Here is a 10,854-nt window from a genome sequence, read left to right as displayed (position 1 = left end):
GTGCTCGTAGTGGTTTTGTAAAAAGGTGTGTCACTGCTACACATTGTAGGACAGGTGAGACAGGTACCAGTGCACCGTCGAAAGGTTTTAAAATAGGGGATTACTTCTTTCCTCCATAATGGACGGTAGCTCTAAATGGACCCCAGAAAACTGGTGTGAAAGAAGGCTTGTAGTCAATTCTAGGTGGACTAGACAAATGAATATAATTGTTTTTATTTTGGCCTCTCAATTTTCCTAAAGGACCACATTTGATAGGAAGCACTTAAATAGTAGGAGTGTACATTGTGGTAAAGAGAATGGAGCTGAATTTCAGCATGAAATGAAAAAGATGGTTGCCTCACATGGTCTTTTGAGGAATTATAGTCATGTACAAAGTGTACAGTTTTTGTCCTGTTTCACAGTCTTTGTTCATGTCAAATTAGGATTGAGGGGTATTAGCAGATAGAAAATAAGAATTGGTACATTTTCTTTTCACAAGGCTCCTGCTGCTGTTGAAAATCAAGTGATTCATTTTCTGGTGCTAAATGAAGTGTACATCTATTTTCCTAATTTACATTTACATTCCTTTTTTGTACAGTAGTTTTCACTGTTCTCATTGACTGTCTTTGTCTTAGAGATTTTCACATTAAAAATAAAGAAAGAAGGGCTTTTTTGTTTCCTTAAGATAAAAGGTTTATCTTTGGTTGCAGTTTGCATTTGGATGATGAAGATACGTCCTTCTTAAGTAAAAATCAGTAGAACGGGAAACAGTTACTGCACTTCATTAATTGTGACATTTTTCCCCAAGTCATCGTTTCAGTGTGCCCAAATAATTATTTCGTGAAAGACTGTGTTCTTGAACATGTCATAGTGACTGCTTATCTTTCAGAAATTAAGGGTTTATTCACAGAAACCTTGAATAGGTTCCATCCCATCTTCTGTTTTTCCTGAGGGCATCTTAACATGAGATAAAAATAACAGTTCTTAGAAAGTGTCAAGTATTATGCTTTGTATTAAATAAAATGATGTTAAGGTTTGGTTCTTTTGGTTAAAATAGGCAGCTCTGCAGAAGGAGGCTTGTTCCAATTAAATTTGTTTTTTCTCATTCAGATTCAAAAGATTTAAAGATTTAGATTTCATACAATAAAATGCTGGGGGAAAAAAGCTGTCTAGATTAATTAAGCATAGAAGTCTGTTTATGAGGATATTCTTATATATGAAAAAAATTAAAATAAGATACACTGATTTAAATAATTTTAGTGTCATAAAATAATTTTCTTGGATTCATGAATTCTGGGGTGTTTCTTTGAAAATCTTCAAAATCTGGTTTTCAGTATGAAAATCCATGTACATGTGTGAGACCTGTACTAACATACTATGCTATATATAGGTATTAACATACTATACTATATATAGGTATCAATATAATGAAAGAAAGTGGAAAAAAGCTCTGAACACTATGATGTTATCATATCACCATCTTACTCTTGCTGAGGAAGAAAAACACCAAGAAACTGAGATTGGGAAAAGGCAGAAGGAGGAATGACAGTGGAGGGCAAATAAATGATAGTAACTTTCATAGTAATTTTCTTATTTCATACTTGTAACGATAGTATATCTGTTTGCTTTCGTTGAAGTATCAGGTCCAACACCTTAGAAATGGCAAAAGGCCAAGCAAGACATTTGCTTTTCACTGTGATCTGTGGAGTGCATAAACTCTTTGTTGTACTGCAGCAGCAATTTTTCCTGTGGTCAAAAGCAACAGCTACCACCTTTCTAACCACAGCAGGCTCCTGAAGAGCAGTTTGTCTGTTAGATGGAATTTGCAGAACAAAATTATTTCCTGGACTGCGTGAGACAAAGCTGTTGAGCTAGCAAGCATTTGTGGACTTTATGTGACCCATGAAGCATCAGTTAGGCCATGCTAAGCAATGTTGCTATGTATTTTGAAGACATACCTGTTCTGTCATTCTCACAATAAAGCAAGAAATGCCTGGCTTGGAAAGATTTCTTCAGAATAGTTTGGGTTAGTTCAAAATGTGATGAGGTACCTTGGAAAACATGCAAGATAATATGTACATTCAGTATTATCTTTTCAGAACAGTCTTGGAATTAGGGACTTCTAGCACAAAACTGTGTTTTTCATATGATCTTGTGTAAAAATCTGTCCAATTATACCTTATTATATTGAAACTGTCTCCTAAAAGTCTCTTGCTGGTTATATTCAAAGTTACAGGGTGAAAATCGATTCTTGTTCATTCTCTCCATCCTCTTCATAATCGTTTAGATCTTTGAAGTACTCCCTCAGTTACGCTTTATTGTGTGCCTTTTGGGTTTTTTGTCTTTTTTTTTTTTTGTCCTTTACAAAGAATCCCAGTCTAGTTAGTATTTGTATTTTGAGTGGAGTTCATTGCTAAATGCAGCTGATTGTTTCTAAGTCATCATTATTTCTGAGTCATCATGACTTTGTAGAATAAGGTTTTAGCAAGTGGGAGAACAGAAGAAGACAAGAGACTTTAACTGTTCAGAGGTTCAGAAATGCATGTAGTATGAATGTGCTTCATGTATGTGGTGTAATTAATTTCTCTGTTTTGTTCTATCCCACTTCTACTAAATCTTATAATTTCTTTCTTTGCAGCTGCTTATTTGTTGATATTTCTGTTGAATTGTTTTGTCTCCAGAAGAATTAGATGTCTCAGAGGTCCTCCTGTCTATGTAAAGTCAGAAGCGTGTGACATTTATTAAGACTGAAATTCACTTAGTGGTTTTAAACTTTTCTTTGGTGTTACATTCTTTTTCATCTTTTGAGGCTGCCTTTAATATATGGCATTATCATGAGTAAATAATCATTAGCAAATTTTGCCACTTCATTAATCCCAGCTTTTTGTAGATCATGTATAAAGACATGAAAGGATACAGAGTCCTGCATGGAACCCTGCAGGATTCCACAGGTCACATAGTTCCATTCAGAAAAATAAGCAATCATTTTTAACAGCCTAATTTTTGAAAACATTTACCTGCAAGAGGATCTAGCTTCTCATCTCACCTCACAGCAGCATAGTTTCTTTAGGACCTTTTGGTCAACAGCCTGTATATTAACTGAACTGCAGATTTGTGAGTCTGAATGTTTCTCTGCAGAGGTGACTCTTCTTCAGTAAATGTTATCTGTGTTTAGATTAGGGAAGGCGAGGTGAGGATGGTGGTAATTGTACTTGTTTCTGAGCAAGATATTACTGGGCACAGTAGTATCTCTAACAGACAGTTATTTCTACAGTGAAATGTTGCATAAGCAAGTTCTTTGCCACATTAATTGTGGTGGAATAATACTTCACATAACCTGTAACCAGCCTGTGAAGCACACTGTTACTAAATCACTTTTCACTCAAAAGCCAGAGAAGAAAGCAGGCTTCATTTCCCTTCCTAATTTGTGGTGTTGAGGAGGCTGTTTAGGATTTTGCAAGCACTGAAATTAACATGGCATGTTCATAATGCACTGTCTTCCCAAGAAGATGGGAAGACTGATTGAAGATGGTAAGCAAGTAAGGTAGAGTAGGTCATCGTCTGCTGAAGACAGAGTTTTCCAACGAACTAGTGATGGCAAGGAAGCATTTCTCATTCCTTTGACTGTATGAGACAAGATTAGCAAGAAATCAAAGCATAATTTCCACGGAGAGGCTGGATAGATTAGCACTGGGTGTAAATCAGAGAATGTTCACCAACTTTCTGTATTTTTCTCTGTCCTGCAGTACCAGCTCTTTTTCAGATAGAGTCAACAAGCCTGTTTCTCATGCATTAGCTGATTGCATTCAGCTCTGAAGCTATCCTGAGAGTGTGTTGTTTGCACTAAACAGCCTGCACTTCACCCACTGTTTATGGCTGTCATGATGGAAATATGATATAGGCTTATGCAGCTATACTTGAGAGAGATGTAGGCCTTAAAAGCAATTTTTTCCCACCGTGTTTCCACAGTTCACCTGATGGTGGAACCAAACAATGACACAACCTCAATTAATGCCTTGTGCCTCAGATTTAGGATAGTACAATTACTTTCTGCATGCAGGTGTTGATAGAATATTCTTACCAAGATCCTGCAGGCAAGTTACTTTGATGGAGGTTTGCTGTGACACACACACAATGAATGCAGTTCACAGAATGTTGTGAAACCTGAATTAGAATTAGTAGTACTAATAATTTGTTGTTTGGGTTTTGGGGGTATGCTGGGTTTTTGTTTGGTTGGTTCATTGGTTGTTTGATTTTGTTCTGTTATTTTTTCCCTAGAGCCATGGATACCATAATTTTAGAGATCAGACACTGCAGAAAACGTACCCTAGCATTTCTGTGTGTTCCACTGCAGACTACTGTGTGGAAATCACCTCCTTATATGAAAGTCAATCAGACCAGTTTCCAAATTCCTTTTGTTGAAACACTGTTCAAGGGAACTGGGGGAAAGGGGAGAAATAATAATTAAGTTGTGTCATGTTTGAGTACATTGGTTTGAGTACACTGGTTATTTAGGCTCTGGCCTTTTTGCTAGCTGCCGTGGAACACCATTTCAATTAGTCTTCTGATGTTAATTCTGTTGGAAAACTGGTAAACATTTGTTGTCAGATAGTAAGGTCATGAGCACTGAGGGTAGTGAATATCAATAAAGATTTTTTAATGTTTGCATGACTTTTGGTTTGCTCATTTAGATTGGAAGAGCTGAAAGTATTGTTAATGTGGACTGTACAGTAAACAAAGTTGAAGAGAATTTTTTTTCTGAAGGATGTGGTGACAAAATTAAGGTTTAGCATCAAAAGTTGCTAGATTTTCTATTTCTTCAAATGCAGCTTAAAAAATCAGTTTCTGGTGTCAGTTATGGAACTTCAATTTAGGAAGTACTAAACATGCTATCCTTTTGTTACAGTAAGGTATGTATGTCAAACACAGTTATGACACAGAGCCAAATACTTTTCCAAGGGAAATGGCCCAGGAATTCAAGGCATGTATTCAATGTTTCATATACTGTTAGGAGCCAAACAGATGAGAGGACTGAGAAGTGAAATGGAAAAAGGACTTCATATGTGTTTGTCTGGCAGGAGTAAGTGATGATTTGTATTGAAGGGTTGTGGTTTTATTCCTTTGGCTTAGCTGAAGTAATGTTTCCCTGTGATTAACTTTAAGCAATTTAACTCTGCTAGTTCTGTCTTGGAAATTTTTTTTCCATTCTTGCTTATACCTTGTGCTTTTTGCTTCTCTTATATTGGTGGATTTTGTCATTGCTTTACTCTAAGAAGCACTTTACTATACTTTACTATAAGTTAGTATAACTAACTAGTTAGTATAGTTTATGACAACTTTACTGTAAGTTAGTTCTTGTCTGAAGTTGTATGTCAAAACTGAAAGCAATATAAAAATATATTTAAAATTCAAGCAAAAACTAAGAATCTCTAAAAATACAAATATTTTGGCCTGTTAAATTTTTTATAAAGCCTATCATGTGAAACAGCCCAACTGTAATGCACATCTTATTAGATGCTGCTGAATACTTGCAATTTTGTTTTGAAATCCTTTTTAACTTCATTTAAATTTTGTTTTAAACTCCATTTCATGTGAGGCTTGACTGTTAAAAACATTACTTAAACCATGCATGTCTGCTGTCATTTATATTTGTTTGGTAGCACTTGACTCTGCTTTCCAGGGAAATGCTGATGTACCAAATATGTTGTCCTGAGGCAAACTGTCAGTTTTTATATTGCCTTAGTAGGGTGTGTCTAGTTTTTTGTTTTGTTTTTCGTTGTGGTGAGGCCACTAGGTGGAGTCAAAACATTGAACCCCTGTGGATATTAATTTGCAGGTAACAGGGTGGGTACAGCCTTTACATACACAATGCTGCTTTTCAGCATGCAGCACTGCTTCTCCTGCAGCCTGGAAAACCGGGAGTGTTGTTTAGCTAAGATATGCTGTTGCAAACAATAGAAAGACCAAAATGTTTCTGTTGAATTTGAGCTCCAGCATTTTTCATACTGTATGTTACTGAGTGAAGAAGTTGCTCATGGCATTAGTTGTGATTTGCTCATCTGCTCTTACATATATCCATAAGAATCTCCTCTGAAGGTATAAATAAGGTCCAGCAAGAAAAGCTTCATTGTATTTTTTTGTATTAGCGTATTTAAGAACTTAATGACTAAATTATCTGAATTTGCTCACACACACGCACACACAAACACTGACCCCTCTGTCTTTCTTTTTAAAATCTTGGTTCTCACTTCACTTTCTGAAGCTGAAGGTCTTTTATTAGGAGAGAATAGTTTTCCATACTGCATGAATCCAATGTACCCTGATTTTTGTGTGGTTACATGGAAGCTGTCAAATGTATTTGCAAGTACAATAAATTGGTCTGTATATATTTTCCCAAGAAATATATTCATTAATTTACTTCACTCTGTAAAATTATACTTGTCATTGTAACTAATACTGTTTAGGTGAAGAATAATGTGAAAACTGAAAGAACCATTAAAGACCCTTCGATGGAATTAAAACTATCAGTTTGTAATCAGACTTAAATCAGACAGCAGGCTTAAATCTTGACTATTATATAGTGATTCTCAATAGCAGAAACATGTTGACTTTTGTCTGTATTTTCTAAAGCTGGTGCTCCACCTCCCTGCTGCTTCATCACAGATTGTAGCTTTCTTGTTTTATTTTAGTAGTATTAATGAAACATGCCAACAAAAGGCTGCTTGGCACATATTTCAGTTACAAAAAATGTTTCTAAGCAAAACCAGACTTACATAAATGTTTAATATGTTTAAGATACTGCACAAGTTAAAAATCAAGTCTGTAAATGCAATTGTATTGTTTGTCTTTGCAGCAGTTATATTAGCCACTGTATTGCTGTAATAGAGTATTATAAAGGTTTTTCCCCTTTCTAAAATCAAATCAAATTTGCATTTTCCAGAAGCAGCAAGTAATCAAATTGTAGATTTATTGGTAAAAGGAATTACCTGGCATTCCGCAATTATTGCAGTCTGCAACTTAGAAGCTTTGCTTTATTCTTTAAAATCTTCTTTCAGAAGTGGCTACTAAGTTTTTAAGTGTTATTCAATTTGCTGTGGTTTCAGTAGAAAATACCATTCTTACTGCTTTTGGGATTGTTAGATTAGCTGTTTTCACAAATTATGGTGAAAACAAAATTTATGAAAACAGCTGTGTTTATAATAACCTCTGTTATAACTGAAAGTCCAAATGAAACCTTGTGTGCCTTTCCTCCTGATGTTCTCCTAAGTGGATGAAGTACTGCACAAATACATAAAATATTTCAGTCTGGCCTGTATATCATTCCATTGACATTATTAAATGCCATAGGACTCACCCCAGAAAAAGGCCAGTGCAAGTTGCCAACAGAGGCCTGTTAGATATTTATTATAAAAATGCAATATAAGTAAAGTTGTGTTAATTTTGAAGGACCTCACAGAAGCACAGGGACTGGAAGGGCATTTGGGATGATCAAGTCTAGTCCCATGCTACCTTAGTTAACCAAGTAACACAATGCACTTTATAAGCCAGTCAAGCATCATGTTATAAATAGAGATGATTTTACTTACTGTCATCTCTTTCAGAATCTTGCTGCCCTGATTGTTGCACATGTCTGTTGCAATTTTAGCTTTCATGTATTCCTGACCTGTTTGTTCTAATTTGTTCTTATGCCTGAATTGCCTCTTAGCATCAAGAGCTCTTTTTACTTTAGGACATTTAAATGGTATGTTTGATGGCAGCAATCATCTCAAGACTCTTTGCTAGACTAAATTAATTATTTCATATGTGTTTCTAGCAGTAATACAAGTTTAGTTGCTACTGACACTTTTTACTTTACTTATACTTTGTTTAGGCCAACACAGCTGTTTTGAAGTCACTCACCAAATGGGTGGTGGCACTGATTAGCTGGTAGAAGCTGTCACCCCTGGATAGTTTTGTTCCACTTTATTTTTCACCTATATGCTATCCTGAATATTTTCTAAGTATGACCCTAGCAACAGTTGTGCTGATGGCATTGATGGAGTGAGGTACAGGGGAAGAAATGAGCAACAAAGGGAGAAACACCGACAGAAATGCCTTAAGGCAATACTGTTGCTGGACGTGAAACTTTTACTTAACCCAGGCTTGTTCAGATACCTCTGTTGTTTTATATTACATCAGAGAAAACAGAGTGTGATGGCTGAAACAGTTCGAACCAAACAGTTCAGGCATTAGCAGCAGCCTATGCAAGGCAACATCCTTCCATCTAACTTAAACCAAATCATCTTCTGATTGCTCGCTGCTAGCTGTTCTGTAATGTTGGTGCTGTTTACCAAAAGCTAGTCTAAAATATTGTTTGAACCTGTTGGTTCAGTGTCTGAAGAAAACTCTTTGCTGTTGCATCTGGTTCCTAGCAGTAATAATAGAACTTATATTCCAGTTATATATCTGGAAAGTTAAAGGTTCCCTCAGTGATACAATTTAATATTTTCTCTCTAATAGGCTGATGAGTGTAACTGCAGAGTATTTTTGAGCTTCATATTATTTTAGTTATACTCTTGTTTCATGTTTCTTTGTAGTCTATTTATAATTTTTGATGTTGGCATTGTTTCTTTGCTTTATTTTTGAGCAAAGTTATTAAAATATTGCAGTCTGATACATGGGGCTTTGGGAATTTATTTATTTATAGTTTTATGTAGATAAATAATTCAAAACACTAAGCCATGAAGGAAATAACCAAGATTTCACCTGTGCATATATATATCTTCTTGCACAGTATTTTATTAAGCTGATGACAATTAATTTGGTTCTTAGAACAGTCTGAGTGACTGGTAGCAAGGTAGCAACATGCTTCTAGGTGATTATTTGAAGAATTATGTGTAGCAACTGATTTTACGTGGAATGTTGTGCTACAGTTTTTGAAAGCCCACCATCTCATTTGGTCAATTAGAAAAACTTTCTGATTTGTACTACCTTTTTTGATCTGCATAAATAATAATAAATTTTGATCTGCATTTTCCTACCAGCAGAAGTAAACAAGGTATCAGCATTTCTAAACTGGGCAGTTCTGTGTTTTCTTGTTTGTATCAGGTAGTCAACAACTTGCAGGTATTTGTGAGAATAATTTATTCAGCTCTCAAATTTATAAGTCTTAATTAAACTAGCCAATATACTAAGAAAATCAGGTGGCATATTTTTTTAGTATTTAAAAATAGTGTTCTCTGGTAATCTGAGACCCTACATTTCAGTTCATTAACTCAGTCCAACTTTAATTATTAATAAATCTTGTTGGTCAGGCTGAAATTGATGTAATATGTTGGTGCTGTGACTGTTTTAGTGTTTGTTTCAGATGATATGCAGTTGGTCAGTAGCAGGGCTGTATTGTCTACATTTCTAGGTGAAGGTACTGAATGACCGAAAGCAATAGGTTCTCTTCAAAAAGAATATTTGTTTAGTATCCTTCACTTTAGCATACTTTCATGTTGCTCAGGCTGTTGTTTTTCTTTGACTGCACTTTACTTTTATTTTGACTTCATTTTGAAACACTGTGTAGTCTTTCTGATGTTCTTAGATATGGGTGGTGTGAGGTAGAGTTCAGAGACATGAAGGTAGTTCTGAGGAGCTTCCCCTTTACCTCACAAGAGGTTTGACCAGACTTGTGCTAGCAGTGCATGAAAAACTAGACACCAGGCAGTCCACTGAGAATGTGTTCATGACTTAATGAAATACTGATCTTTAGACTCAGGGTAGAGTTCAGTAGATTCTGGGGATTGGACACTTAACCCATTCAGAGAATGTTAATATTTAAGCTTTCGCTTTCATGACAGCATCTTAATTTATCCTAAACTTCTATTTGAAATTCAAAGTTTGAGTAGTCCAATGGAGGAGTTACTAAAACCGTAGTACCAGAACTCAGTTGGTATCAGAGAAAAAGCACAGAAGTGGAACAAATGTTCTTTATTCACACTTCATTTTCAAAGTGAAATCTTCAATATTATGGACATGGATGTTTCTGCTACAAAAGGGAAAAGTAAACCACTTACCTACGCTGGAATGGGAAGATTTGAAGAATTTGTGGTAACAAGGAAAATAAAGTTTCAACATAAAGCATAGATAAAAATGTTGTCTTGTGTTTTTGTCTTGCATCAAATAATTTTGGTGAGGCTGTTTCTAGAGAAATTGTGTTATAGAATTGGAAGACTTTTGACAAAAAGTTTTGCCTTACTTCAAACAGAAGCCATGCATGCAGCCCTTCTCAGTTTGTTGGCATGTCACTCTTACACTTTGTTTTTCCTTCAGGCTAAAATTGGCTGTCTTTTATGCATGCTCCCTGCATTGTATGCCAAAACCTCTCTGTGCATTTACGCACATACCAGACAGGTTTTACAATAAAATCAGTACAGGTACAATGTTAGGAGAATTGTTACTTGTTAATTGTTAAGAGAAAAAGTTACTTAATGTAAAACATTGTTAAGTAAATATCTCTTTGTTAGCAAGATCTCTATGTATTTCTTTAATTATGGTAGAACAACATGTGATTTTTTTTTAAATATGTGGCTGAAATAGGAAGATAGATAGTAAGTCTCTGGCATCCAGGGATCCTCCTATGATAGTAAACACTGCAGCAAGTTTGACTACTAAATGTAAGCTTTACTTTAAAGAATTGAAATACAGTTGATTAGAACTATAGTTGATAGATTATTAATACATAAATCATAGTAAATGAATGTACCTCTTCTGACAGAAGAGTGAAACTGTCTATTTAAAATCCAACACAATTAAAGGAATAAATTTGCAAGTGGTTAACATCTCCTATGCTGATTATGTGGCAGACATTCTGTATAAATATAAAATTATTTGCTGTAATGAATACTATTA

The sequence above is a fragment of the Cinclus cinclus genome, chromosome Z, assembly GCF_963662255.1.
Source record: "Cinclus cinclus chromosome Z, bCinCin1.1, whole genome shotgun sequence".
In the NCBI taxonomy this organism is placed as follows: Eukaryota; Metazoa; Chordata; class Aves; order Passeriformes; family Cinclidae; genus Cinclus; species Cinclus cinclus.
The sequence above is the reverse complement of the archived record's forward strand: the minus strand, read 5'-3'. Positions refer to the sequence as shown.